This window comes from Canis lupus, chromosome 1 (assembly GCF_003254725.2).
Source record: "Canis lupus dingo isolate Sandy chromosome 1, ASM325472v2, whole genome shotgun sequence".
NCBI lineage: Eukaryota > Metazoa > Chordata > Mammalia > Carnivora > Canidae > Canis > Canis lupus.
Window position 1 is genome coordinate 76,370,184 of NC_064243.1, and position 12,574 is coordinate 76,382,757.

Here is a 12,574-nt window from a genome sequence, read left to right on the forward strand (position 1 = left end):
GAGAACATTAAGTAAAGTCAACACTATCACAAAACCCCATACATTATATTATTCAATTTATTTTTATTTTTTTATTTTTTAAATATTTTATTTATTTACTCTTGAGACACATACAGACACAGAGAGAGAGAGAGAGAGAGGCCTAGACATAGGCAGAGGGAGAAGCAGGCTCTGTGCAGGGAGCCAGTGAGCCCGACATGGGACTCGATCCCGGGTCTCCAGAATTAGGCCCTGGGCTGAAGTCGGCGCTAAACCGCTGCACCCGGGTTGCCCCTACTTTTATTTTTTTCAAAGATTTTATTTATTTATTCATGAGAGGCACTCAGAGAGAGAGGCAGAGACACAGGCAGAGGGAGAAGCAGGCTCCACACAGGGAGCCCGATGTAGGACTTGATCCTGGGACTCCAGGATCACACCCTGAGCCGAAGGCAGACGCTTAACCGCTGGGCCACGCAGGCATCCATGTTATTCAATTTATATGACATATCTATATCAGGCAAATTTATATAGCTAGAAAGTAGATTAGTGGTTACCTAGCTCTGGGGGAGGGGGAGTGAGTAATAAGAGGAGAGGTGACTGCTAAAGCAGATGGGATTTCTTGTGGGGGATGTTAAAAATGTTCTAAAATTGATTATAGTGATGGCTGTAAAACCAAGAAAATACAAAAAAGTCCCTGAATTGCTCACTTTAAATGGGTGAGTTGCATGGTAAGTGGATTATGTGTCAATTTGAGCTATTGCAAGAGGAAGGAAATGCAAGAGGCACATCCCCAACATTTGTAGAACACTTATTTATGAAGTGTTGCTGTCTCAAACTTCTCAGGGGCTTTCATAGCAATCCTGGAAAGAGATTGGTATTGCCAGAAAATATGCCCTTAAAGATTTTAAGTGATTTACCTAAGATATTGGCTGGTTGGTGGTGAAGCAAGGAGATGCCAGCCCCCACCCCGGAGGCCAATTTCAGTGTTATTTCCATTACACGAATCTTTCCCCAAGGTTACCTTACTTATTTACTTTGATTGCCTTATTTAGGGAATCATAACTGAATCCCACTTCATGCCAGGCACTGTTCTAAGCCCTTCAAGTATATTAACAAATTAAAATCCTTATTACGACCCTCTGAAGAATGTGCTACTTTGACCCCATTTGCCAATTAGGAAATAGAAGCACGGGGATGAGCTTTCTCAGAAGTGGCAAAGCTAGGATTCGAACCCAGGGAGTCTGGCTCCAGGCCCCATAACTTTTGAAGCTCTGTACTCCCCAGATAGCTTCTGTTCTTTGAATGCTGGGATGCGGAGCCCAACGTCACCTGCAGAAAGAGATGAAGAGAGCCTACTGTCTCTTTGTAGTTCTGCTGAGATCTGACAGCCAGGTTCTACCTGAGAGTGTTGGGGGTTCCGGGTTCCCAACACTAGAGCCAAAGGTGAGTGGCATCAGGGAATTGATGACTTCCGGGCGCAGAGCTGAGCTGGGAGCAGTGCCTGCTTTGTAGTAACTAAAGGAATCCTTCATCCGTCAGGTGACCTGGCTGGAGTGGGTGGGGTAGGCAGGGCAGAGGAGGAGCTGCAGAGTTTGCATGTGTCCTCAGTCTTAGGAAAACCCCCTGGAAACATAACACCCCTAAATAAGGATCCTGCACAAGACCTGTGGGATGTGCGAAGGCTCTCTCACTGTGCACACACACGCACAGCACACGCATCGTGCTGATGGGCACACCTCCCTCCCCACAGCGGCTTACTGCTAACGTGGCCACAGGGCTGCGTGTTATTCTACACCGTGGCTCCCAGGGTTCTGCGTCAATGGGCGTCCACAGCCAGTTCCTGGACTTGTCTTTCGGGCTGGTTGTTTAGAGAAGGCTTACGGGTGTAACAGTGCTTGCTTTGTGACTTCCCGTCCCTATTTGCAACTCGGTGTGTCGAGTGGAATTAAGAAATCCTACCAGGTCACACAGGCTGCCTTTGCCAGCAGTGTCTGTACCTGGCCCTCAGGGGAGGCCCAGCCGCTCTTGTATTTGCTTTGTGGACCGGGGCCAAGTTGTTTCGTTTCACAATTATGTTGAGGCGTTCATAGAGTTAAAACAGGCCGCTCTAGGGCTGGAGTGGAGGATATGCCGGTTCCGGAGCCGACGCGGGAGGGCGGTGCTGCACACACCTGCACCTGCACGGGGAACGGTCCTGCGTGGCTCCTACTGTGCTTCAGTCAAGGGCTGTAGCTGCGGGGAGGAGTAATGATGAACTTGATCCTTCTAGAAACAAGCCTTAGTTTCTTTATAATCTGGAAGTTCTGCAATTTATCCTGCCTTTAATATATTCGGGCATTTCTTGTTCTCCTTCTTCTTCATTTATTTATTTTTTTAATTTTTATTTATTTATGATAGTCACAGAGAGAGAGAGAGAGAGGCAGAGACACAGGCAGAGGGAGAAGCAGGCTCCATGCACCGGGAGCCCGATGTGGGATTCGATCCCAGGTCTCCAGGATCGCGCCCGGGGCCAAAGGCAGGCACCAAACCGCTGCGCCACCCAGGGATTCCCCTCCTCCTTCTTCTTCTTTGAGAGAGAAAGAGAGCATGAGCAGATGAAGGGAGAAGCAGACTTCCTGCTGGGCAGGGAGCTAAACACTGGGCTCAATCCCACAACCCTGAGATCATGACCCAACTTGCAGGCAGGTGCTTAACCAACTAAGCTACCCAGGTGCCCCCGTATCTTCTTCTTGATGTCCTATTTACAATATTTATTTTGAATACCATTTAAATCTAAATTGTGATTTTATTTTAGGAAAAAGGTTTATAAGTGCTTCAGTACTGGAAGTTGAAGAGTAGCTTAGAAAAGTTGGTAGAGTAAAAGGGCTATTCATGTTTAGATGACTTTCAGCATGTTCTGGTTTATACTGTTTAGTTTTATGGCTTCCACCACCCACTGAACCCTCTCTCTCTCTCTCTCTCTCTCTCTCTCTCTCTTAATTGTCTATTATCTAAGAGGAAGTGTAATAAGAGCTTATTGGCCCCTGGGAAAAGGACCAGTTTGTATAGGTTTTATTATGCAGCCACTGTAAGAGCTGTAGCTTTTAATTCTGAAAGAGAGGAGAAGGCACTGGAGTTCATTGGGCAGACATTTAAAAAACATGATTGCAATACCATTATGCCCTGCACAATTAATAATAACATTACTATCTTCACATACCCAGCCAATTTTTATCCTTCTATTTCTCCCATAAAGGTCATATTTTAGTCTTTTTTTTTTTTTTTTTAATTCGGGAGTCGAATCACATTGCAATTGATTGATCATCTTTTAGATCTTTTTAATCTAAAAGTTCTTCCCCTCCCCCCCCCATGTTATTTTCTTGACTCTTTCGTTTATTTGTGGAAAAATCCAGATTGCTGTTACTGGAGTTGTGGAGATTTCCACATTCTGGATTTGCTGATGGTACCTTTTGGTGCACTCCAACATGTCTCTCCGCCCCAGTATTTCGTATACACTATTGATTAGACTTAGAGGTCTACTCAGATTCAGGTTTTAGTTTTGTCAGATAACTTTTTAGATGGTGTTGTGTTCTTCCAATAAGAAGTATAATGCCTAGTTGTTGCTTTTTTTGGTGTGATGTTAGAAACTTATATTATAATATTTAAGGCTTACTTATTCAATTAGCCCATTAGGTGCTGCAAAATGGTAATATTTAAATTAGACTTTCTTAAAAAAAGATTTCACTCTGGCTTGAGAATAGCGTGGGGGCAGATGAAGGAGGCGTCAATCATCCAAGTGAGAAGTGTGAAAATGTGTTAAGGAAACCCAATTCAAAATTGGAGCTGGGAAGCTAAAGAAGGGAAGGCTCTTGTGCACCTACCACTACAGTTCCAGGCAGCTTGCAGAAGTCTAGCAGGAAGGAGGAAGATTTCCTCTCAGCCAGGCAATAGCAGGCTGCCCTCACCCGCGGCCAGTAAGAAGCCACGTCGATTGCCTCCAGCCAATGAGAGGCTGGCACCCATTTGAAATCATTTTCCTCCAATGAACTTTGTTCCAAACAATCCCTCTGTTTTTCCCTCTACAAAAGGACTTCTTTGTTCTGCAGACTTGCCTCTGGTTTGCTATAGTTTGCTTGTCCCAAATTGCTGTTCCTCTGCTGTTCCCACATAAACTCGATTCTGTGCCTGGATATCTTACCTTTTCTTGTTAAAATGTTGCCAGAAATGATGATGGCTTAGGTTAAATACTGACAGTGGATGAATGGGATGTATTGGATTCTGGCTATATTTTGAAGGTAGACTCAATGGGATTTACTGATGAACTTAGCATACGGTGTGAAAGATAAGAGAAAGAGAAGTTTAAGATGACTTCAAGCCTTGAGAAACCGAGAGGATGGAATGTCCTTAAATTAAGAGGAGGGGAGCCTCAGGAGTGTAGATTTATGGCGGAGGGAATAATGGAACTTCAGTTATGGCATGTTAATTCTGTGATGCTAGTAATAGGAGAACCATATAATTTATCATTTAAAATGAGAAATATTTGAGAGTGAAGGGATGCTAAAACAGATTAAAGTCCCACAGCTGATCATATTTGCAACATCTACAAATTGATTCTTTAATTGATTTTGTTGTCTAGAGCAATTTCAGGTTCACAACAAAATTGGGAGGAAGGTACAGAGATTTCCCGTGTACCGTGTACTCCCACACGTGCACAGCCTCCCCTGTGATCAGCATCCCTGACCAGAGAGGTACATTCACTTCTACTGATGAACCTACATGAACACGTCATTACCCAAAGTCCTTATTTGATACCAGAGTTCACTCTCGGTCCACATTTTATGGATTTGGACCAATACATAATGACTTGTATCTACTATTATGGTTACACAGAGGAGTTTCACTGCCCTAAAAATCCCCTCTGCTATGCATCCTTCCTCTCTAACCCCTGGAAACTACTGACTTTTTTTTACTGTCTCAATAGTTTTCCCTTTTCTAGATTGTCATATAGTGTCATATATAGTATGTAGTCTTTTCAGATTGGCTTCTTTCAGTTAGTAATATGCAATTAAAGTTACCTGCATGTGTTTTCATGGGTTGATTGGTCATAATGTTTAATGCTCAATAATATGCCTAATGCTCAATAATATTCCATTGTCTGGATGTACTACTGTTGGTCCATTCATCTACTGAAGGACATTTTGGTTGCTTCTGAGTTTTGGCGATATGAACAGAGGTGAGGTGCTATAAACATCTATGTTCAGTCTTTTGTATGGACATAAGTTTTTAACTCCTTTGGGGAGATACAAAGGAACTCAACTGCTGGATTGTATGGTATGAGTGTAGTTTAATTTTGTAAGAAAATGCCAAGCTGTCTCATGAAATGATTGTACAATTTTACATTTCCACCAGCAGTGAGAGTTCCTGTAGCTCTATATCCTTGGCAGCATTTAGTGTTGTTCGTGCTCCATACGTCAGCCATTCAAATAGGTGTGCGATTGTATTTCACTGTTGTTTTTGTTTTCATTTCTCTGATGATTTATGATGTAGAGCTTTTTTCATATGCATATTTGTATTCTGTATATCTTCTTTGGTGTGGGTGCTTGTGAAGGTCTTTAATACATTTTTTTAATGGGGAACGTTTGTTTTCTTATTGTCGAGTTTAAGAATTCTTTGTATGTTTTGGATAATAGACCTCTACTAGATGTATCTTTTGCAAATACTTTCTCCCAGTCTGTGGCTTACCTTCCAATTCTTTTGAAATGTCTTTTGCAGAGCAGAAGTTTTAAATTTTGATGAAATACAAATTATCAATTATTTATTTCATGGATCCTATCTTTGGTGTTGTATCTAAAAAAACTTATTGTATTTATAAAGGCAAAACCACACCCAAAGGTCATCTAGGTTTTCTCTGATGTTATCTTCTAGAAGTTTTATAGTTGGCATTTTACATGTCAGTTTGTGATCCATTCTGTGTTGATTGTTGTGAATGGTGTAAAGTTTATATCTAGATTCATTTTTGTTTGTGTGTGGCTGTCCAACTATTCCAGCACTATTTGTTGAACGAACTGTCTTCACTTCTTTGTTTTAAATTTTTTTTTTTATTTATTTATGATAGTCACACACAGAGAGAGAGAGAGGTAGAGACACAGGCAGAGGGAGAAGCAGGCTCCATGCACCGGGAGCCCGACGTGGGACTCGATCCTGGGTCTCCAGGATTGCGCCCTGGGCCAAAGGCAGGAGCTAAACCGCTGTGCCACCCAGGGATCCCCTCTTCACTTCTTTGTATTGCTTGTGTCCCTTTCTAAAAAAGATCAGCTGACTATATTTATGGAGGTCTATTGCTGGGCTCTGTATTCTGGTCCAGTGATCTTCTTGTGTATTTTTTTTTAAGATTTTTAAAATTTATTCATGAGACACACACACACACACACACACACACACACACAGAGAGAGAGAGAGAGAGAGGAAGAGGGAGAAGCAGGCTCCACGCAGGGAGCCCGACGTGGGACTCGATCCTGGGATTCCAGGATCTGGCCCTGAACCTAAGGCAGCGCTAAACGAGCCACCCAGCTGCCCCTGCTTGTCTATTCTTTCATCAATAACACACTGTCTTAATTACTGTAATTTATAGTGAAACTTGAAATTGGTTAGTACCAGTCATCCAACTTTGTTCTCCATCCTTAATACTCCTATTAGCTATTCTGAGTATTTAATTAATTTATTTTAAAGATTTTATTTATTTATTCATGAGAGACACAGAAAGAGAGGCAGAGACACAGAGGGAGAAGCAGACTCCCTGAGAGGGGCCCAGTGTGGGACTCGATCCAAGGACCCCGGGATCACACCCTAAGCCAAAGGCAGATGCTCAACCGCTGAGCCACCCAGGTATTCCCTGAATATGCTATTTAGAAGTATATTCCTGGGTGGCTCAGTGGCTGAACGTTGGCCTTCGGCTCAGGGCATGATCCCGGGGTCCTGGGATCGAGTCTCACATTGGGCTCACTATAGGGAGCCTGCTTCTCCCTCTGCCTGTGTCTCTGCTTCTCCCTCTGTGTTTCTCATGAATAAATAAATAAAATCCTAAAAAAAAAAAATATTTCCAAGCATTTGAGGATTTTCCTGCTATTTTTCTGTTATTAATTTCTAGTTTAATTTCCTTATGGTATGAGAACAGACATTGTATGATTTCTATTCTTTTACATTTGTTATGATGTATTTTATGGCCCAGAGTGTGGTCTATGTTGGTTAATATTCCATGTGAGCTTGAGAAGATTCTGCTGTTGTTGTCTGACATAGTCTATGCAAGTCCATTATGTGCACTTGATTGATGGTGGTATTGAATTCAGTTATGTCTTTAGTGATTTTCTGGCTGTCTTCTTGGAGAATCGACCCTTTCATAATTATGTAATGCCCCTCACTATCCCTGATAACGCTCCTTCTCTAAAGTCTGTCTGAAATTAGTGTAACTACTCCTACTTTTTTTTTGCTTAGTGTTAGCATAGTATAGCTTTCTCCATTCATTTACTTTTAATCTGTAAATGTCTTTCTTTTTTTTTTTAATTAAAGATTGTAAGTGTCTTTCTTATGTGGGTTTCTTTTTTTTTTTTTTTTTTTCTGATAGTCACAGAGAGAGAGAGAAAGAGGCAGAGACACAGGCAGAGGGAAAAGCAGGCTCCATGCACCGGGAGCCCGACGTGGGATTCGATCCCGGGTCTCCAGGATCGCACCCTGGGCCAAAGGTAGGCGCCAAACCGCTGCGCCACCCAGGGATCCCTATGTGGGTTTCTTATAGGCATATAGTTGGGTCTTGTATTTTGATCCACTATGACAATCTCTGTCTTTTAACTGGCACAGTTACACTGTTGCAAGTGATATAGTTGGATTAATATTTACCATGTTTGTTGTTTTCTATTTGTTGTCCTAGTTCTTTGTTCTTATTTTTGTCTTCCACTCTTTTTTCAACCTTTTATGGTTTTTGTTGAGTATTTTGTTTATTTAATAAAGTATTTTCAAAAGAATTTTATGTACTTATTTGCTTATTTAGAGAGAGAGAGAGAGAGAGAAAGAGTGCATGTGTACAAGCAGGGGAGAGGCAGAGGGAGAGAGAGAAACTCAAGGAGACTCCATGCTGAGCACAGAGCCTGATGCAGGGCTTGATCTCACCACCCTGAGATCATGATCTGAACTGAAATCAAGAGTCAGATGCTTAACTGACTGAGCCATCCAGGCATGCCTTGAGCATTTTATATGATTTCATTTTTCTCCTTTCTTAGTTTATTAAACTTTTTGTGAAACTTTGTGTTTTTTTTTGTTTTTTGTTTTTTTTTGTGGTTGCCCTAGGGTTTGCAATACACATTTACAAGTGATCCAATACACATGCAAGTAACACTATACTACTTCACAGGTAGTGTGAGTACATTACAGTACATTATAATAATAAAGTAATGCTAATTCTTCTTTCCTATCCCATTTATCATTGTTGCCATTCATTTCATATACATATGCCTACAGAATCAAGTACATGATTGCTTTTAATGTTTTTTTTTAATTTTTTAAAATTTATTTATGATAGTCACACACACAGAGAGAGAGAGAGAGGCAGAGACATAGGCCGAGGGAGAAGCAGGCTCCATGCACCGGGAGCCCGACGTGGGACTCAATCCCGGGTCTCCAGGATCGCGCCCTGGGCCAAAGGCAGGCGCTAAACCGCTGCGCCACCCAGGGATCCCGCTTTTAATGTTTTGAACAAACTATAATGTAATTAAAAATAGGAAAAAGAAAAGTTTTATTTTACCTTCACTTATCCTTTCTCTGATGCTCTTCTTTTCTTTAGGTAGATCTGTGTTTCTGATCTGTATAATTTTCCTTCTCTCTAAAGAACTTTTAACATTTCTGTCAAGGCAAATCTTCGGCAATAAACTTCCTTAGTTTTTGTTTGTCTGAAGAAGTGGTTGCATTCCATGGTTACAATTTTGAAATTACTGATCCTTTCAATTGATTTTCATCTGTAGACCATCATATTTTAAATGGATGCTCTTTATAGGTATCTGGATATGTAGTGAGCTCACAGTAAATCCTCTAGAGTGAGTGATAATCTGGATTCTAATTTTTCTGTATTGAAATTTGTAAATATAGCAGCCATAATATTTTCATAAGTTTTCTGTTTATTCAACAAATATTTTTATAAGATAAAATTCATCAAATAAGTTGTTTATGACTATTTTCAATGCTTTTCTAAATATAAATGGTGAAAATTTGTGTATTTTCTCAATTCTATTTCATTTCATTGTAGAATATAAAATTATCCAATTAAAAATAGGAGCTCCATCAAAAAAAGCATTGCTATCCATCAGGATATCCAAAAGCACAGTTAGAGAATTTCAAAGCTAAATATTATTTCCCATGTAAATTCTGATTACTTATTTTTTTCAGTTCCTCCCTTGCTTTTTATAGAATAAATTTCAGTAAATTTCTGCTTTTATTTTTATCACTGAGACTTTTAAAAGCAAATTGCAAAAGCTGAAATTTTTGTTACTCCATTCACTGAATATTTTACTGAAAACTTTCAGGTGATACAGAACAAGAGGTACCAACAACTTAGAGGACTTATTTATAAAATGTTCTATGTGAGTGTAGAACATGTAAGTTTAATTGACAAAGCACTTTTTAAAGGCTCAGACTTTTCTAAAATTTGCTTGAGGGTATGCATGGAAGAGAGAAGGCAAATTTTTGCCTTGCATATAAATTTTAACATATGCTTCATACGTATTTTGAAATTTATATATATAAAACTGACAAATATTACTTACAAATATTAGATATATTTGTAAATATGTATAACAATTTCCATTTAATATTTGTAAGTGTAAATATTTTTAAATTTCATATATATTTGTATTTGTAAGTTTTGACAATGGGAGAGTCTATTTTGATTAGAAGATGTCACAGATTATTTCTAACATCTGCACACAATCACTTCCTAGTACACTTCTGCCTCATGAGATTCTTAGGTTAGTAAAACTTTGGCTTTTTTAAACACAATGTTTTACCAATATTTGCATTTATATTATCATTGCAAAAATAATTTTATCTTCAGTGTTGACCTTTTGAATTCATTTATAATGACATTCGCAGAATGTTAGATGTTTCACTCTAGGCATTCTACTTTTCCAAAAGCTTTATTTTGATTCCATTAATTGGGTTAAAAAAATCTATCCCTTATTAAAATTACCTTAAATGATTGCCTTTTTTGGTATCTGATTATATTGAGATAAAACTGGCATCATTAATGACACTTCAATTTTCCTACATGTACAAGAAAACTTGGAATCAGAATAAATTAAATTAATTTTAAGAGAGTCATTTAATTGATGTGAAAATTCATGTTTCCCAGAACACCATTTAAATGTATCTGTGGGGGATCCCTGGGTGGCGCAGCAGTTTAGCGCCTGCCTTTAGCCCAGGGCGCGATCCTGGAGACTGGGGATCGAATCCCACTTCGGGCTCCCGGTGCATGGAGCCTGCTTCTCCCTCTGCCTGTGTCTCTGCCTCTCTCTCTCTCTCTCTGTGTGACTATCATAAGTAAATAAAAATTAAAAAAAAAATGTATCTGTGAAATCATCTCTGGGCACAGCTTTCTTGCAATCACTATTGAACTCATTTTAAATTAAGTGCTGAAGCTTCTTCAGTAGATGTGTACCTGGTTTTAATGTGGTCACTGATTTTACCACAGCCTGGCAAATGTTAACATTTTGTATAAATTACACTTTGATTATTAATACTTTTTAGGCAGGTAAGCTCATCTGCTTAGTTTTTCATTTCTTTTCCAGCACTTTGCTAGTGAAAGGATTTATTTTTTTTTATTTATTTATTTTTATAATTTTTATTTATTTATGATAGTCACAGAGAGAGAGAGAGAGAGAGGCAGAGACATAGACAGAGGGAGAAGCAGGCTCCATGCACCGGGAGCCCGACGTGGGATTCGATCCCGGGTCTCCAGGATCGCGCCCTGGGCCAAAGGCAGGTGCCAAACCGCTGCGCCACCCAGGGATCCCTAGTGAAAGGATTTATTGTAAAAATAAGAACTCAAAAATTGTTCTCACACAATAAGGTAAATGAATAGTTATAGATCAATACCATACCATAAGTGACAAGACCTCTGTAACAAAGTTCACTAAACTACTAAAACTAAGCTACTCAGAGGCCTGTGCTTACTCTATTTCACACACATATTTTATGTTCATCTGACCTGTAATTCCTGTATTGCCCACTGACCTCATTGACTGTGTCTTCATCCATTTTGCAGGCCCTGGTAGCATCCTTAGCAAAAGTGGCTGGTACACCAAGTGGCTAGTTGCAGCAGGAGCTTTTCCCATATCACCACCTGATACCAGGAGTTAGCCAACTCTTCTTTTTAGTTCATTCATTCATTGAGGGGCAGTGGGGCTCCACACCCAGCACAGAGCCAGATATGGGGCTTGATCTCACAACCCTGAGATTATGACCTAAGCCAAAATTAAGAGTCGGATACTTAACTGACTGAGCCACTCAGCCACCCTGTGTTAGCTATCTCTTCTATCCAGACTTTCTTTAAAGCAGTAAGTGTCCTCAATGCTATATTTGAGAGGGAGGCATTAGGTTTCATCTGGAAATGATTGGGAAAAGACAGATGGATTATTTCAAATGTAACCACACGTTAACATGAAAACTGTGTTTACTGCCTATGCATTATTAGACAAGACCATGGCAAGAGCTGGAAGTACAAATTGGAGACTTCACAAACCCATCCCAGCTCATTGTAATTAAAATGGTAGTGATAATATTTCATTAAAAATAAAAAATCCAGGACACATGCTAGATTCAGATGGGATGCTGCTGGGACCACAGGCACAGACTGTCTTACGCAAACCAGGAAGGTTCTTAAGAAACAAATATGATTACCCCACTCTTAGAGAGTCAAGCGGTGACAGTCATGCATGCAGTTAGATAAATGAGCCTGGAGTTCCTGAGATGAGTCCGTTCTGGAACACATTTGGGAATCTATATATTTGAGAGTCATCAATATGTAGATCGTATTTGGAGCCATAGATTGTATAGGGTCACCAATGGGAGTAAGTGTCATGAGGATGGGGAGAGGCCCAAGAACTATGCCCTGGGCACTCTGTCATGGGAAAGGGGAAGAAATGGAGCAGCCAGCAACAGAGACTGGAAGTTGAAACTCAGTTTGCAGAATGTCACTTCTAAGGTTACAAAGAGTACTTAGAATAGTCACTCAGTGTTTGCTATATGCTGGGAGCTTTTATACCCTCATGGACTCTTGAAGAAGAGGCCCATGGGCCTGCACACAGAACACAAACACTGATGCATGTCAGTATAAGACCAGACAGAAGAATAAAGAGTGTGCTGAACAGAAGGCAGGTGTTCTCTAGAGGAATTTATAAGGTACATTTCACAATTTGGGGAGCCAAGGAAGTTATGTCTGTGGACTCAATAAAGCCCATGAGTCATAAGTTTGTGATACTTGCTATAATAACTTTCCAAGAGATATTCCCATGTTTCCAGGCAGGGTAAATGCATCCCAGGGCCACATAACTATTCAATGGCAGGTTCTGGGATG

The 12,574-nt window shown here is 40.2% G+C and overlaps 1 protein-coding gene and 1 long non-coding RNA gene across 5 annotated transcripts in view; one reads left to right on the plus strand and one right to left on the minus strand.

Moving 5' to 3' along the window:
* The window catches only part of RASEF (RAS and EF-hand domain containing), a 210,715-nt gene that overhangs the window by 34,232 nt on the left and 163,909 nt on the right, over positions 1 to 12,574 (plus strand). Inside the window, exon 3 of one of the 4 annotated variants that reach the window (XM_049116356.1) lies at positions 7,580 to 7,697. The exons of the other annotated variants lie outside the window; for them this stretch is intronic. The gene's annotated coding sequence lies outside the window, so the exon portion shown is untranslated. The remainder of the gene's footprint in view (positions 1 to 7,579; positions 7,698 to 12,574) is intronic. 4 annotated transcript variants of the gene reach the window in all.
* The window catches only part of LOC112644655 (uncharacterized), a 52,510-nt gene that overhangs the window by 28,216 nt on the left and 11,720 nt on the right, over positions 1 to 12,574 (minus strand). The gene's annotated exons all lie outside the window — the stretch shown is intronic.